We start from the raw sequence: 19,612 nt of genomic DNA, 5'->3' as shown, positions 1-19,612 counted from the left end.
TAATAACTTACTAGCTTAACATACATAAAAAATATCACAAGGAAAAAATCCTGTACTGGCTCTATACCATAAATCACAAAAAATAAAAACCTTATCTTGTAAAAGGTATATTTAAAATCCCTAAAAAGGGCTGTATCACAACAAAACGTTTTCGGAATCAATATTCCATCAGCAGTGTTTTCACAGGTTTAAATGCTTTAAGCTACCAAAATGTACGAATAAAAACCCTTAAATTGATTTTAAACAGTTGGAGTTACATTATATTATCCGATTTTAAATGATGTTAAAAATATTTCCAGATTAACCCCTGGCATCACATGACATTAACCATATTGGTTGGGAAATTGTAGGCAGAACCTTACATGGCAGAGTAGAAACTCTTTTTAGGGATTTTAAATATACCTTTTACAAGATAAGGTTTTTATTTTTTATACATAAAAAAGGTAAAACAAGCAGCTGGTCTTCAGAAATCCAACAAAGCTAACAAACTGCGAGACCAACAGGGCAATATTGTGACAGATAAAAATTAAGATATTTGAATATGGACCAAACACATACAAGAACTCTTTGATGATACTAGATCAGAACAACTTCCATCCTACATAATGTAATGACAGTAAACACTTACGAATCAGATCAGATGAAGGGAAAAAAGTAATATCACAACTAAAAGATACAAAGCATCTGTACTTAACAATGTATTATGCTGAACTCATAAAACTAACACCGACGGTACTCAACGCCTAACAATAATATAATGGCATATATTTAAACGAAGTAATACCAAGAATATGGCTGAAGTCGACGTTGATTGCTTTACCAAAGAAAACAAAATCCGTACCCTGTACTGATTTTCTGACCATCAGCTTAATGAACCATCTTTTAAAATTATTTTTTAAAATTATACATCAAAGGATATATTAGACTGTAGTCCAGGGCGCATCTGTTTTGAGATGGACGTTGAGAGGTGACTCAAATTTTTTTGCAGGAATTGCTTGAAAATAAATCAAATAATAATATTTGAGTTATCCTTCCTCTCAAAAAGGTCCGGAATATTGATTAAATAATCAAAATGTCAAAAATTGAAGGAAAAATTCGATTTTTTTCTTCGTTTTTTGATTATAACTTTAAAAATATTCACTTCCGAGAAAAGTTGTACCAACGTTAAAGTTGCGTAATTAAATTCCCTACGATATAGAATTGGTTAAAAATTTAAAAAATAGTCACCCTAGTTGCAAAATAGCAATAATTGCGAAAAAAAACATACAAAAACAAGTATCCGCATTTTACGTTTTTCAACAATTTATGCTACACTTAGGACCGTCATATTTCACCCAGAAAAACTTTATGATACAGTAAACAATACTGTAAATTTTATTAAGATCGGTTTAATAGATTTTGCAAAATAAATTTTGCAATCCAGCTTTCGCAAAAAAAATCATTTTTTCAAAATGTTACAGGACTGAAAATAAAGCAGATAGCAAGTTGAATTTTTTTTGCTTATAGAAGTGTACTGTACCTTTCATTTGCAATTTTTAAAATTAAAATCGATTAATAACCACGGCGTCAGAAATTTTTTGAAATAAACAATAATTTTTGGTGCTACGCGCAGGACAGCGGTGTTCGATTCACACAATTTGATTTCCACCAAAATTTCTTCCAATCTGTATCTAATATATTATTTTCTTGCTCTATATTTTGTTGTATTTTAATATTTTAATTACACAAAAATCTAACTAATTTTATTATTATATTTAAACGAACTCCGCCTGTGATGACAAATGGGTGAATCGAGTAGCTCAGGAGTCACCACTGCCGGTCCTAAGCCCGGATAAAGGAGGATGGTTGGGCAGTGGGCTGACAACCCACTCCCGGAAAAAAACACACTGTTACGAAACCTGAACATTTGCCTCGGAATACAGGACGGAACTTTCGGAAACGACTCAAGCTACGAAACATGGACTATGCATTTGGAAACTGGAATGTGAGGACGCTAAATAGACCAGGAGCTCAAACCGCACTTCTGCAAGAACTAAAAAGATATAAGATCATGATTACTGCTCTTCAGGAGACAAGGTGGCTGGGGAAAGGTGTCAGGGACACTAAAACGCACACAATTCTATATAGTGGGAAGGAACAAGGAAGCAAAGAATGTGGAGTCGCATTTGTGGTGGATAATGATTTTAAGTAAAAAATCATCGACTTCCAGGCAGTCAGTGAAAGGATATGTAAGTTAAGAATTTGCACCAACTTCTTCAACCTAACAATGATAAACATTCACTGTCCAACAGAAGATCAAGAGCAACATACAAAGGAAAGCTTTTACCAACAGCTGGAGATAGTATATGATAATGCGCCAAAAAATGACATCAAGATTATAATGGGTGATATGAATGCTAAAATAGGCAAGGAACCGCACTTCTATGGCACAATAGGAAAACACTCTCTGCACAATGAAACAAGCGAGAATGGGGAGTTTTTGATAAATTTTGCCACCAGTAAAAACATGGTTATAAGTTCCAAATGCTTCCGACATAAACGCATAAACAAAATGACATGGATTTCACCAGATGGAACCACAACCAATAAAATTGACCATGTGCTGATAGACAAAAGGGCAGCCAGTAGCATCTCCGATGTGAGAACACGACGAGGAGCATGCTGTGGATCAGACCATCTTTTAGTACAAACCAAATTTAGATGCAGAGTTAACAGCAAAAGAAACGAAAGACAACAAAGAACAAACAAACTGGACATGGAAAAACTGAAGATTCAGGAATGTAAAGAGAAGTTCGAACAAGAAGTCGCAAATGAGTTAAGGACGCTAGAGCTGCACTCCATAGAGGGCAAATGGACTAATATCAAAACAGCAGTACTGACAGCAGCAGCGTCCACCCTGGGAAACAAGAAAAAGGAGAGAAGAGCAGCATGGTTTGATGACGAGTGCAGACAAGCAATCGAGGAAAGAAATGAAGCACACAAAATGTACATATCAAGAAGAACACGGGAAAGACGAACATTATTTTAAGTCGCAAGACGGAAAGCAGACAAGACATGTAGAAATAAAAAGAGAGCCTATGAAAATGGACAAATAGAAAAAATGGAAGAACATTTCAAAAACAACGAAATTAGAGGGGCTTACGAATACCTAAAAAAGATAAAAAGTGGGTATAAACCTCAAACAAGTCTATGTAAAGATGAAAGTGGGCAAATAATCAGTGACCAACAGAAAGTCACAGAAACCTGGAAGCATTATTTTCAGATACTACTTGGAACTCAAGTAGACATGGAAGATGAAATGGGTATGATCTACGTAGAAGAGAATGGAGTAGAAGCTCCAACCATAGAGGAAGTTTTCGAAGCCATTAAGGCCCAGAAAAACAATAAAGCTCCGGGAGTTGATGAAATACCAACAGAACTATATAAGGTAGGTGGCGACTACCTAGCAAGTCACATCCACGCGCTCATCAAAGACGTATGGCAAGAAGAGAAAATACCCTACGACTGGAAGAAAAGTATAGTGTTCCCGATCTATAAAAAAGGAGACAAACTCCAGTGCAACAACTACCGTGGAATCTCTCTACTATGTACAGCATATAAAGTCCTCACGTATATTATAAACCAGCGGCTCCAACCACTAGCAGAAAATATTATTGGAGAGTATCAGACGGGCTTCCGACGGGGAAGATCGACACTGGATCAAATACTCACAGTAAAACAGATCTTGAGCAAAGCATGGGAACACGATATTGATGTTCACAACGTGTTTGTAGACTTCAAACAGGCATACGACTCAGTCAAAAGGAACAAACTATACTATATATTGGCTGAATTGGCAATACCACACAAGTTAATAAGACTCATTAAAGCCACAATGGATGAAACTCAGGCATGTGTACGAATACAAAACCACTGGACAGACTTTTTTAACATTTCGCAGTGACTAAAACAGGGAAATGGGCTGGCCCCAACATTGTTTAACCTGGCACTGGAGTATGCGGTTAGGCAAATGCAAACTGGACGAGGAAATCTACTGACCAACCGAACGGTTCAACTGGCCGCTTATGCTGATGATATTAATATTATGAGTAGAACATCAACAGGAGCACAGGAAACATATGCAGAGTTAAAAACACAAACAAAAATGCTAGGTCTGGAAATTGACACAGAAAAACAAAAATAATGACTCAGACGAGAAGAAATATAGTCCCAGAAAACACTATACATGAAGATGACATTGAAACGGTTGAAAAGTTTACATACCTGGGAGTAGAAATATATGCCGACGGATCAGAAGATGGAGAAATAAGGAAGAGAATAACGCAGGCAAATAGAGCTTATTTTGCCCTCTCCCATATATTTCGGTCAAAAAGTGTCCACCGAAATACAAAGATTAGAATCTATAAAACCTTAATTCGACCAATAACATGCTATGGCAGTGAAGTCTGGGTGCTGAAAGAAACATCCAAAAACAAACTCGACACATTCGAAAGGAAAGTACTTAGGAGAATACTAGGACCTGTGAGGGAAAACGGAATCTTCAGAAGTCGATACAACAACGAGCTTTATCAACTTTATAAGGAAACGCCCCTGTCAGACTTCATTAGATTACAAAGATTGCAATGGGCCGGACATGTGATAAGAATGGGAGAGGATAGGCTACCAAAACGAGCACTGAATGCTAGAATGCAAGGAAAGAGAGCGGTTGGGAAGCCACGAAAGCGCTGGGAAGACACAGTAAACAGCGACGCACAAGCCCTTTTAGGAGTCCGTGTATGGAGAAGAGCAGCCACAGACAGGCAAGGGTGGAGGCAAAAAATAAAGGAGGCCAAGGCTCAATTTGGGCTGTAGTGCCGTAGAAGAAGAATATATTTAAACGAAGTAATACCAAGAACATGGCTGAAGTCGACGTTGATTGCTTGACCAAAGAAAACAAAATCCGTACCCTGTACTGATTTTCTGACCATCAGCTTAATGAACCATCTTTTAAAATTATTTTTTTAAATTATACATCAAAGGATATATTAGACTGTGCGAAGAAAAAATCAGCCATACACAGTTTAGTTTTCGGAATGTACTGGATACGAAAAAGGCGCTTTTTAGTATACAAGTGCTATTTCAACGATGTAGAGACGTACATTGCGATATTTATTCATGCTTCATTCATTATCATAACGCGTTGGATATAGCACGACATGCTGATTGAGATATTAACCAATTTATATAAATAAAAATGAATGTTTTTATTCATGTATTGTTATGATCTGTATTTCTCTTTTTTTATAAGATTGATCAGCAAATTCTTATTTATTTATTTATTTATTTATTTATTTATTTATTTATTTATTTATTTATTTATTTATTTATTTGTTTATTTATTTATTTATTTATTTATTTATTTATTTATTTATTTATTTATTTATTTATTTATTTATTTATTTATTTATTTATTTATTTATTTATTTATTTATTTATTTATTTATTTATTTATTTATTTATTTATTTATTTATTTATTTATTTATTTATTTATTTATTTATTTATTTCTTAACGGGATAAACCCAATACATACAAAATACGTCGTAATAATTAAAATATAAAATTTAGATACACGTAAAACTACAAATAAGTAAGTATATAACACAAACATAAAAAATAAAAATAATATAAAATATTTTTAAATAATGAAAACAACTTAATCAGTTATAACAGTTAAATCTATTTAATTTTTTAAATTCAAAATTCAAGACGCCCGAGTTCTTGTTTAATAGAGGAAACTGAAGAACCAAACAGATCTATTAGATGACTAAACTTGTTTCCATACAGGGTCGATCTACTAATTGGTGCATATTGACCATAATTTGTAGCATGCTGTTGTTCCTTGAATATTTTTGGAGTTCGTGTCAATCTAGCAGGTATATTAAAGTATACAAGACTTAACAATTCTTCGGAGTTAATAACACCAGAGATAATTTTGCAAAGATAACAAATATCCAACATGACTCTTCTGCGTTCAAGAGTTTGTAAATTTAGTCTCATTAATATATTGTCATAAGTATAATTTCCAACTGTTAAACCCATCTTAAAAGCTGCAAAACGTAAAAATTTGTTTTGAACCTTTTCAATATTTAGGATTTGATATGCATAACTAGGTGACCAGACAATAGAACCATATTCAATAATTGATCTCACGATACTGCAATATAAGATTTTTATTGTGTGAATTGACAAATCTTTTGATGAACGTAATACAAAACCCAACATCTTAAATGCCTTCGAAACAGTATGGTCAATGTGAGAGTAAAATGTTAATTTACAATCAAATATTATACCCAAATCGCGAATTTCGTTCACACGTGTGAAAGGAGTATTATTAATAAAATACTGATGGTGAATAGGCGAATGGGATCTAGCAAAAGTTATTAAAAAGCATTTATTAATATTAAGTTCCATATCATTTCATATTTCATATTTTGATTAATTACTTAATTATTTTAATTAATACTTATGTAAATCAAAACCAAAATTAAATTGAATTCTCTAATAAAATTTTACTCTCAGGGCTATTTTAATTTTAATGCATTACCATAGGTGTGTGTCTTCTAGTATCTCAAGTTGCTTACTTCATCCAGGGACAAAACAGAGAAATTAAACACTCGATGTCATATAAATGTTATAAATATTTTTTACTTATCCCATATACCATAAAAATAAGATTTAAAAATTATACTGAATTTTCATTTTGCTGCAACTTTTTCTCATCTAATAAATTAAGCTTTAATTCTGATATCTCCTTTATTTTAATAAAAAATTTATTTAAATAATTCGTTAGACTATTCTTACAAAAATACTAAAATTTACTTTTCTCCTTTTAAATTGATTACTTATCTCTTCTTTAAATTTTGGAAAGACTAAATTATGCTATAGAAATGCTCAATACAAAAATAAACAAATATGGTGTTGATATAAAACAAACTCTTTCCGTTTCACAAAAATTCTGACTAACATTTTTGTTTCTTCTTTACTTCTTCTTCCTGGATTGCGCAACCTTCGATTCTCTCACACTTTCTCCTAGGATGTAGCGAAAGATCCTTCTCGTCCAAACTGCTTCACCAACAAACAAAAAAAAACGGGACTCGCTATTCAGTTTCCCCTCTGCTCAATATCTTGTGCAAATTGATACCCACCGGCTACTCGTTCTAGACAGAACACAGAAATCTCCTCGGACACAAAGAAAATTAACTTCTCAACTCGGTCAACGATTTCGTTTTACCACGATGTGCTCGCAAAGGTTTCACCACTTTACACCGACTTCTCACTTTTTAAAAAACTGAACTGTCTTTTCCAGATATTAATTACACAGTGACCATTTTTTCTATCCTCAAAATCAGACTCAACACTCTCATCCCTTCCATCCATTAATCTCTGCCAATCACAAATATCCTGTCTATCCACTACATCCATATTTTCATTTCTTAAGAACCCATTTATTTTGTTTACAACTTTTCAATTTTTTTAAATTCTAGGAGATACCAAATTACTTTTCGTTGTTTCAATATGCTAAACAAAAAACCTTATATTCTAAACTCAATAAATTTGTTTATTGTCTCTCCTTATAAGAATCATTTACAAATGTCCTATTGTCGATTCCAACGCGAAATAAATGTACTTTCTAATTTTTACCGCATAATTGTATATCCGTTCAAAGAACCATTAACAAATCACTTAACGATTTCACCTTCCGCTAAAACACTGGTTACTAACTAATTATAATGTTTATAATTTTTGGTAATATACAGGGCGATGAAAATCTATGATCTCGTGGTCTCTGATATAAATTAATTTTTTAAAATTTCCATAAAAATTATACAACAGTATGTATGTACCTTATAGGCTCGCAAACTATGCATTTTATCGTATAATGATCTTATAGCTGTTAAGGTAACAAGGGTATTATAAGGATAATAACGCTTGAGATCAATGGTGTATACAGGGTGAGGCAAATAAAGGGCCTATTAGAAATATCTCGAGAACTAAAGGCAACAGAATCATGAAAATTGGAATAAAGGGGTTTTGAAGGATGATCTATTAAATGAAAATATTTTTATCTCTTATAACTTCGTTTTTTTAATGGTATACCCTGTATATTTTTACATTTTTGGATTCTCTTCGATGTCTCCTTTCTTAAAATATGAGGTTCTGTAATATTATACAGAGTATTTTAAAATATAATTACATTTTTTTATTAATTTTGTAGCAAAATTAACACCCTGTAGAATTGTAGTAATTTGACATCTAAAACTATACTTACGTTCAAATGATTTTTAATATACTCTACTATTGTTAAGAATCATTAGTATAGCTAAATTTTTAATTTTAGTATACAGGGTTGGTCGAAACTCGGAATGAGTATTTTCTGAGTTTTCTTAAATGGAACACCCTGTATTTTAGTATTGTAATGAAATGATATTTTATGGTACTTTTTTTATTTCTTAAGCATTTCCTATACCTAACTGCTTTAATTTCTGCTTAATTGTTAATCGCACCAACAATCTTAACTACGTAGGTATTTTGATAGCTAAACCATTATTGGTAATTTTAAGGACCACTCTGGATTAATATGTATTTATTTCTGAAAAATTATTTGGGATTGAGTATTTTCACGGCCAACCTAATAAAATTTTACGTTTTTTTTTGGTGCAATTAATGTTTAGCTTGAATCACCAATAACCCACAAATTAGAGTAGTTAGGTATAGGGAATGCTTAAGAAATAAAAAAGTTCTATAAAATATCATTTTATTACAATACAAAAATACAGGGTGTTCTATTTAAGAAAACTCAGAAAATACTCATTCCGGGTTTCGACCAACCCTGTATACTAAAATTAAAAATTTAGCTATACTAATGATTCTTAACAATAGTAGAGTATATTAAAAATCATTTGAACGTAAGTAGAGTTTTAGATGTCAAACTACTACAATTCTACAGGGTGTGAATGTTGCTACGAAATTAATAAAAAAAAAACGCAATTATCGTTTAAAATACCCTGTAAAATATTACAAAACCTTATATTTTAAAAGAAGACATCGAAGAGAATCCAAAAATATAAAAATATACAGGGTGTCCCATTAAAAAAAAAAGAAGTTATAAGCAACTTCGGTATAACCGAAAGTTGCAAAGAGATGAAAATATTTTCATTTAATAGATCATCCTTCAAAACCCCTTTATTCCAATTTTCATGATTCTGTTGCCTTTATTTCTCGAGATATTTCTAATAGGCCAGTTACCTGCCTCACTAGCCTTATAATCTATAATACCCGTGGTGCCTTCAACGTTTAATGTCCGACTAAATTATTCTTTGTGTGCAAAAAATTTGAATGAATTTTGAATTAATTAGTTTTAAAATAAATACATTTACCAGCAATAGTCTTAACGTAATAATTGTGGTAACCATAGTTTTACTTAGGTTTTTATTTGTCAACTTGACAGCATTTAACTAATTATTTAAATTTAATGCCCAAGGGCATTAATTTTCAAAATAACGCAGGGCAATATATCACACCTAGGGCATTATATCATACTTAATTGACTTCTAAATCATGTCATTATTTGTCAAGTGTATCTTCCTTGGTACCTTAATAACTATTGTTGTGCATGAACCTGGGAAGGTTTCTGAGTTGGTACGATCAACCTAAGTGAAAAGGGGGTTGCTTATTTTTTATATTTTTTTGGACAAGCTGTTTTTTCTTAATTTTATATGATGTAAAACCAAAATATACATTCAACCCTAAATTTTCATTTTTCTATCAGCAACCGTTATTTTTTAATAGCCATCTAAAAATTTGAATCATGCATGAATTACCGAGGAATCTCACTAATCAACACTACGTATAAAATATTGGCTTCGATATTATTAAAAAGATTAGTACCACACGCCGAAGAAATAGTTGGTGACTACCAGTGTGGTTTCAGGCCGGGCAGATCGACTGTTGATCAAATATTTACAATAAGACAAATGCTTGAAAATTATTGGGAATATAATCAGGACGTTCATCAGACCTTTATAGACTTCAAACAGGCTTATGATTCAATTAATCGTGCAACATTATGGAAGGCAATGATCGAGCTCGGCGTACCAAAGAAACTAGCTGCGGTATCACAAATGTGTGTAAGTAACTCCTTTGCACAAGTTAGAATAGGGGGAAAAATATTAAATGCTTTCTGCGTAAATTCTGGACTAAGACAGGGAGATCCGTTTTCTCAATTGTTGTTTAACCTGGCCTTAGAATATGTCATGCGAAAAATGTATCCAAAACTCAAACCAGACATAACTGCTCGGGGAGCAAAAATCATACTCGCCTTTACCGATGACGTAGACGCAGTGGCACAATCAACATTAGAAATTAAGGATATTTTCACGAGCTTTGACGAAGCTGCATTAAACATCGGTCTAAAAATAAATAAAGACACAACAAAATACATGGTCGTCTCAAAACAAGAACGACGGCGAATAAGGCAAAATATTACTATAAACGATCATAATTTCGAAGTGGTTAAAGAATTTAAATATCTAGGAACAACAATCACAAATGAAAACAAATTAGAGCGAGAAGTTGAAACGGTAATAATGGCAGGAAATAAATCTTTCTTTGCAATGAAACATCTAATGAAGTCAAAACTTCTTTCACGAGGTGCAAAAATCCAGATATATAAGATCATAATACGACCAGCAGTCGCATATGGAAGCGAAAGATGGACGCTAACAAAAAGAGAAGTAAATAAAAATAGAATAGGAATAATCACAGGACAGCACAACTGAACAATTGTAATATTTAAGTGGTCATTGCCAAAAGCTTTAGATTTTAACGAAAAAATGATATCCTTAATAAGCTCTTCAGAAACATACGAAAAACTGAAGTTATCATTAATACCCTCTTTTACGTTATGAGCATAATATTTAAGTAATTCTTTACTACCTTGTATTTATATTGTTATATTTATATTATTAATAAAAAAATTATTTATATCCTCTACTGATTTTAAATGCCTAGGTAATTCATTTTTTTTCTGTTTGGATATATTAAATTTTTTTAATTCGGCACATTTTTCCTTTGAGTTCGAATTCTGAAATTTCATATTAAGGTAAGCCCTTTTTCCGCTTTAATAGCAGTAGTTGTATAATTTCGAAATTGTTTGTAGTACAACCATTGTTCCGGTAATTTTGTTCTTCTAAATCTATTTAATGCATTGTCACGTAACTTTTGCAAATGTTTAATATTACCAGTAATCCACGGAGAGTATGGCTTTAATACATTACTGACTAAAATTGACTTTAAAGGCGCATGTACATCAAGAACTGACAGAATATAAGTTTGTAAATGCGATACTTTAACATCAATATCATCTGTTCGAAATATAGTATGCCACGGAATGCAGTAAAAACTGAAAAGAAAAAAAATTCTAAGGAAATATACAACCAATGATATTATACAGTAAATAGTAGTTATGTTTGTATGCACACTATAACATATCATGATTGCATATGGAGTTGAAGCTTCGACCATTACAGATGCAACTGAAAAAAGACTTGCCAGCGTTGAGATGTGGTGTTCTCGAAGAATGTGAAAAATGTCATGGACCCAACAGGTTACAAACACGGAAATATTAAGAGAGATAAAAAGGAAAAAGAAATACTCAACATTATAAAGGAAAGGAAAATGAGCCATTATTTATATAGGGTAGGTAATAAGTCTACTACTCACAGTCTTGTTGGATTTTATTTATTTAGAATGCAAAAGTAAAAATTTTTGGGCGGCCGGTTTCGAAGTTTAACATTTACACCATCATCAGGTCCTTAAGAAGATATATATCAGTATATAGTATTACCAAATTAGCCCCCTCCCTTCAGACATTATTTTTAATTAAATAATTTTTGAACTTTTGTGAGACCAAATAGATAACTAAAAATTATTTGCCCAAATATATTTTCAATATCCAAAAAGGATTTCAATAATTGAGAATGAGCTACTTTGGTCACATGCTAAGAAATAAAAAATATGAGTTGATGCTATAAGCGAAAATACGACGTACGTTCTGAAAATTAAAGAAAATAACAACATAACTTACATGAAAATATGCGTTTTAATTTTTGATTACTTAGCTGTAAATACCAAATCGTAAATATGGAGATTTCCTTGTAATCTGAGAAACCTTTAAACTAACCGTTACGTTAGCGTTGGTTTAGTGTGAAAACCTCGTATCTCATTTTTTCAAAAATGACATTTCGGTGGCTTTTGTTTGAAAACCTTGTATCTCATGATTTACAACTGTTAGAAAAAATCCAAATACACCAGAATATTTTCTACAACCGAAAAAAGAAACCACGTATATCAATTATTGCTCTCTTGATTTAGTGTGAATTCCACGTATATTTATTATAACCAAGAATTTAGTACTTAATTTGGAGTGTTTGTTTAAGAGATTCGACTTGGAGAAATGTTTTTTGTCCGGCATATAGAAACATTTTTATGAACCTTAAATCAAAAGATTGGTATTGTATCAACCTAGTATTTGGAGGTGTGCAATAAGCTATGAAAAATGAAAACCTCATAAATAATCATAAACACAACCTCATTGTAGATGAAAAACACGTATATCAAGATATACGAGGTTATCATAGTTACTTGGGCATAGGCTCTATATACTGCAAGGATATTTACGTGTCATTCATAGTTAATATTTGTATTTCCAATTTAATAGCAACATTTAACACTTTCAGCTCTGGGCCAATATCAGAGATTTGTCTCAATGTGCTCAAATTAAAAATACGTAACAGTAGTTTTTGTTTTTAGATGCAGAAAATCTGCAGAAAATCAGCTTTTGCTTCTCATGTAAAATTGTAATTTAATGAGATACGAGTTTTTCACACTAAGCCGTCGATAGGTATCATCTTTTGACAGGCAGGCTTAGGGTTTTAGAGTATATACCCTACAACAAGCGGCTTTGTGAAGGTTATTTGAAAAACTCAAGGCCTTCGAAATGTGATGTTACAGATGCATGCTAAGAATTTCAAGGGTGAATCGTGTGACTAATGTTGATGTCCTACGTAGAATGGACAAAAGAATACGAGATCCTTAACATCATCAAAGAGCGCAAATTAGAATATCTTGAGCATGTTAGGAGCAATGCACAGAGACATGACTTATTGCAACTGATTCTTCAGTTTAGCAGCCTTTGAAGATAGATGCGAAAGATAAAGATGCGAAGAGAAAGATGCAAAATTCGTTCTGTGGTAGGTTTTTTAAATGCAACAATGTGAAGACAACAAGGAAGAATTTTTTCTACCTATAAGCGAGGTTCCTACAGCCTCTGTCGCTTCTCGCATTTCGACTGCCATCGTTTTCTGTCCATCCACTCGTCTTCTTTGGAGGCTCTATCTCTCATTATGTGCTGTACATGGTCTTCACATGCAACTAAAGCTCCTTCTTCTTTATTTTGGTATGTGCTTTAAAGCTTTCTTTGGCCGTCTATCTTCATTTATTCGTTTCACATTTTCAAAGATTTATCGAAGCAGCGGAGATAAAAACCCTTCGAAAAATCAATGGTAAGACTCTATGGGACAGAGCTAGAAGTTCAGATATACGACGGAGGTGCAAGGTGGATAACATTAATGACTGAGAAAGAAGAATAGATTGGACTGACCACATAAGCCGAATGACAACAAATAGGATTAAGCACAGCGAGAGGGGGTTCTTCAGTGGGAAGATCACGAAAACGATGGAATGACAATTTACTAGACGCAGTAGCGTAGCGTAGTGGGGGCGGCAGGGGCGGCTCGCCCCGGGCGTCACTTTTTAGGGGGCGGCAAAATTTAACAATAAAAATAAATAATAAAAATATTTTGTAAATATTTGAACTATTTTATATTTTTATCGCAACTACAATTCGGACTGATTGAAAGGAGCACGGAATTTTTCATTACATACTTATTTTGTGACGAATTCGGGGAATTCTTTTTCTTTGAATTATATTTTGTAGCGACTGGCAACAACGTCTATACTGACTTGTGGGAATTCCCCGTTTATGACTAACAATCAGCATAACTTTTTTCGGCACTTTAGAATGTTGCCTATTCTTTTTTTTCTCTCATCGACACATCGCTGGGAGGTTCTGATAGCAGCTACTGGCAAAAGAAGGATTCAAGACGCACGGTGGAGTGCAAAAGCTATGCCGTAAATGTGAGATGGCATCATTACAAAGACATTCTCGTCACTTTGGAAAAACTGAAAAAGGCAGGTGAAAGCTTAAACACTAGGACAGATGCAGGTGCTTTACTAGTTTCGATGTAGTCATTTTCCTTTCTTTGTTTTTTGGGCCTGTGGCAACCGGTGCTACATGAAAAGAATGATACACAGAAAAACAAACAAGGGGACTTGACATAGATTGTGCGCTCAGAAAGTAAATGCTTTGCAGATGATATTGACAGAGAAAAGAGAGGAATGGGCAAATGGCGCTGTAGGTTATGCAAAAATATGTGTGAAGAACTTAGAATTTCCATAAAACCTCGGAAGCGCATAACAAGAAAACATATTTTCGATGACGGAAAAATGAGTTGAGACGAAAGCTATTTTCTTTGTTAGATAGAGTTATTGTGGAAATTCGTGAGCATTTTCAACAGCAACAGAATTTAACGCATAAGTTTGTGTATATAACGCCGGCTATATTATTAGATCCAGACAACACTGAATGTAATCTAGACTACGAATCTGACGAAATTAGCGAGCAGGGTTTCAACCTGGAAAAACTTCGACTGCGGACTTTCGTTGCTGCTACAGGCAACGAAATTGATTAATGCAGACTCACTTGAATTATTTAAATTTATTGTTAAATACAAACTGGAATATACTCTATTGTGAATATTTTTCACAGTTGCTATAAGCAATTCCAGCTGTGAGAGGAGTTTTTCAAAATTGAAAATGATTAAAAATTATTTAAGATCAACAATAAGTAGGTACTCTAAGACATACTAATTTGGCTATTTTGTCTATTGAGCAAGAGGTGTGTGATGCGATAGACATTGATGGTGCAATAAAAGACTTTGCTCTTAAAAAAAGTAGACGTATAAATTTTTAATTGAAGACGGAAGTTTTGTTTTTAATTTAACAAATACTCATATTACTTTTCAATAAAAATAAAAATATAACATTATACACGGTATCGTTCTAGTTCTAATTAAAAATTAATTTTATTTAATTTTATCGATCGTCAAGGTGTACCTAATCTTAAGTGATAAGTACGTAAGTTATATCAATGTATCTAATTGGTTAAAGTAAAAGAATTTTTGTATTAATAAACGTGATTGCAAAACTTAGATAAACTTCTTTATTTAAAATCCAACCTGTATAATGCAAAATAATGATGAATGTTCTCACCGAAAAGTTCTCTATAATTAATATATACCTATATAATGTTATACAATCAACTCCCTGTATATTTCCTTACTTTAATCTACGTCTTATACCCCTTCTTCTTGTATTTCTCTAATTAGTCCCACCTGTAGAGTAATTGTTTCCTTATTTTCAGTGTCCTCATCCTGTGTTAGAGTGTCGGCTATTATGTTGTCTTTCCCTTTTTCCCATATCAATCTTCTGTCTTTTTCCTCAGATTTTTCATATACTTTTACCGTGTATTCTGCATCCTCGTTTTCATATGCCTCCTCTTCAAATGCCACTGTTTCGATCATATCTTTTTCGCTTTCATTTGTTAGCTTTATTTCTTCTTCTCCTGAGCTCATCTCTTCTTTTGAGGAATCCCAGTTTTCTTTTGCTTTTGATACTCTCAATTTTTCTTCTTCTGGGCTCAACTCTTCTTTTGAGGAGCCACAGGTTTCATTTTCTTTTGTCTTTTTCTGACTTTTTCTCCCTTTTCTTCTTTGTCCTTGCTTCGTTGCCAAATTCATTTCCACTGTTTGTTCTTTACCTGATTCGTCCGTATTTTGTTTCTCCTGTTCCTTGTCCTGTTCTTCTTCTTTTTCTTCTGTTAGATTCATCGTATTATTTTTAAAATCTATCACTACATGTTTTTCTGCCAATTCGTCAACTCCTACTATCATGTCATGTGACATGTTTGGCATTATTACACATTGTAGTGCATACATCTTCTTACCCATTCGTACCATTACTCGCATGCCTTCATTTATAGTTGCCAATGTCCGTTTGTTTGCGCCCACTAAATTTACCCTAGGTATTTTGTAAATTAAATTTGTTAATATACAGTATATACAGGAATATACAGTATTTGTCCTCTTTCTAATATCTTCATTTCTGATGTGATTCTTTTTGCATATACCCCACGCTCTCCTTAGATAATCCATTTCTACTACCTACTTCTATACTTTTTCTATCTTTTTTCGAGATCTGCCAAACTTCTACTTCATATAATAGGCCCACCAAGATTCGATAGATTGTCAGTTTCGTTTTTTGTATTTCTTTATATCTTTAGACCATAGTAGAGAGCTTAGAATATTTACCGCTTTTTTTGCCCTGCTGCGTTCTGTTTTCGATGTCTCTTTTGTTTTTCTTGTGTTTTTAATTTCTTATTCTAGATCTTTTTTATCATCCCCTATTTTAAGTTACTCTGCCTTTGACAGATTCATATTGAGGCTCCATTTTCATATTCTTTCTTTAGCTTTCTAAATATGACTACCTGATCATCTGCGAAAAACAAAGTTGTTAGATCGCACCTTGAAAACCATAGGGCAGTAACTGCAAAAATCATAATATTGAGTTATGAGCATTTTAAGTTTTTGTAAAGCTAATTTTATTTACTGTAATTCCAAAAATTAAGCTGCAAACCTGGTATTTGGCACAGTTGTCTTTAATTTTACATATTTTTATATGAATTAAGAAGTACGTAAAATTTCCCCCAGGAAATAGGTATTTTAGCACATACGGCCATATGGTATTAAAAAATATATCAATTTTCGCACATGATACAGTAAAAATTCATATAAAATAACAGTTTTTTATTGATTGTACTTATTTATTACAAATTTTTAGTGTTAACACTTAATCAAAGTCTTGCATATTATAATCTGTCGCTTATATAATGTCTGTCGGTTATAATTCGCTTTTCTTTTGGGATCTGCAGTACGACGTTGTATATCAATTTCTTATAGTCTTGTCGCTTATTTCCAGTGTTGCAATCAAATCTCTATGCAGCACTCTGTTTTGTTGCATTCAAAGGATGTTTCCTTAGTAGATCTTGCTTTCATTTTACGAGCGTGGGTCACATTTTGCACATATTGCCATATAGATCTGGGTTTTTTTTTCCAATTTTAGAACCGTAGAGCATCAACTACTGCAGATAATGCCTGATGGTATAAAAAGAAGAACCGATTTTTGACAAAAGCCATAGGGATGTATCTTTCTGGTGCCGAACTTAAAATTTTTTGCAGACGCTGCTATATAGCAGTAAAAAATAGATTTTTTTTCTTATTAGACTACATTCAAAGGTCATTTCATGAAAAAATTGCAGATATTGCCATATGGTTTTCAAGGTGCGAGATATTTACCACCGCCTATGTCTCATTCCGGATACTTGTTTCGTCCACTGTTGTAGCGATGATTGAATATGTAGGTGTATATTTTAAATAAGGTCGGAGACAGACAACATTCTTTTTTAAGCTCCTTTGTTATTGGAATTTATTCAGTTAAAAAGTTTACTCCTTTAACAACACTTCTTGCATTTTGGTTTATATTTGAGATAGCAGTCAAGTACTCTCTACTGAGACCTACTTTCGACAATGTTTGAAACAGTTTTTTCAAAGGTACCGTATCGTATGACTTCTCTAAATCTACAAACAATAGGTGGGTAGATAGATTCCTCTCCTTTCGTTTTTTTTTACCTCCCGCAGAACGGATATACAGGGTGTCCAGAAACTCTACCGACAAACGAAGACAGGAGATTCCTTAGATAATTTTAAGATAATTCAGCCCAATTCATCTAGTCCGAAAATGCTTCTTAAGGGAACTAGAGCTCTTTGAAGATGGTGTCATGAAATTAGTTTTTCTTAAATACCTCTAGAACGCGTCTATTTAGAAAAACGAAAATTGGTATGCATATTTACTTTTCAGAGATGAATCGATTCCATCAATTGCAAATTTCTAGTACCGGTCATAGGCGACCGTTTTGGGTAGAGCAACGGGTATTTTATCGCGTAACTTTTTTGTCCTTAACTTTTATGCATTTCTGACACTGGCTTATTAAATTGTGAGGTAATCTAGTACTAAAAGGTACTCTTGTTTTAAGTCGGTAGGACACAATGTTTTCTAGAAAAATGGATTTGAAAGTTTTTTACTTTTGGAATTTGAAAAAATATTGAAAGAACTTTTCAACAAAAAACGAAGTTTTTTGCCAACATAAAGTAAGAGTAACTTTTAGTACTCGAATACCTCATAATTTAATAATCTAGTGTCAAAAATGCTCAAAAATTCAAGACAAGAAAGGTATGCTATAAAATAACAGTTGACCTACCCAAAACGGACGCCTATGACCGGTACTAGAAATTCGCAATTAATGAAATCGATTTATCCCTGGAATATAAATAAATGTACCAGTTTTCGTCTTTTTAAACAGTTTTTTTTTTGAAATTTTTTTTTAATTCATAAAGCGAAAAATTTTCAAATCGATTTTTCTAGAAAACGGTGTGTCCTACCGATTTAAACTAAGAGTACCTTTTAGTACTAGAATACTTGACAATTTAATAATCCAGTGTCAGAAATGCATAAAAGTTAAAGATAAAAAAGTTATGCGATAAAATAACCGTTGCCCTACCTGAAACGGACGCCTATGATCGGTACTAGAAATTTGCAACAGATGGATTAGATTTATATCTTGAAGATAAATACGCGTACCAATTTTTGTTTTTCTAAATAGAAGCATTCTGGAGGTATTTAACAAAAACTAATTACAAGACGCCATATTCAAATAGCTCTAGCTCCCTTAGGAAGCATTTTAGGACTAAGTGCGTAATCGGTACTAGAAATTTGCAACAGATGGATTAGATTTATATCTTGAAGATAAATACGCGTACCAATTTTTGTTTTTCTAAATAGAAGCATTCTGGAGGTATTTAACAAAAACTAATTACAAGACGCCATCTTCAAATAGCTCTAGCTCCCTTAGGAAGCATTTTCGGACTAAGTGCGTTGGGTTAAATTATCTTAAAATTATCTGAAGAATCTCCTGTCTTCGTTTGTCGGTAGAGTTTCTGGACACCCTGTATTATCAGTGCACGATCTTCCTGCACGAAATACATTTTCTTCTTCCATGTCTTCGTATTCTGATTCTATTCTTTCTTTTATTATTTGATCGTACAACCTCCCCACTGAGCTGGTAACAGTTTTTCCCCTATCATTATAAAGAATATGCGTTTATCCCTTTCTTGTATACTCTGCTGATTTATCCAATATTCCAATGATCAGAGATATAACTCTGCCTCCGCCAAGTGACTGGCTGAATTGAGTAGCTCAGTAAATGCCGATGTCGCTCCCAAGCCCGGATAAAGGAGGAGGGAAGCAACTCGTCCCTTGTCAAAACAAAAAATTCTAAA

The sequence above is a fragment of the Diabrotica virgifera genome, chromosome 7 (genome assembly GCF_917563875.1).
Source record: "Diabrotica virgifera virgifera chromosome 7, PGI_DIABVI_V3a".
Classification (NCBI taxonomy): domain Eukaryota; kingdom Metazoa; phylum Arthropoda; class Insecta; order Coleoptera; family Chrysomelidae; genus Diabrotica; species Diabrotica virgifera.
The sequence above is the reverse complement of the archived record's forward strand: the minus strand, read 5'-3'. Positions refer to the sequence as shown.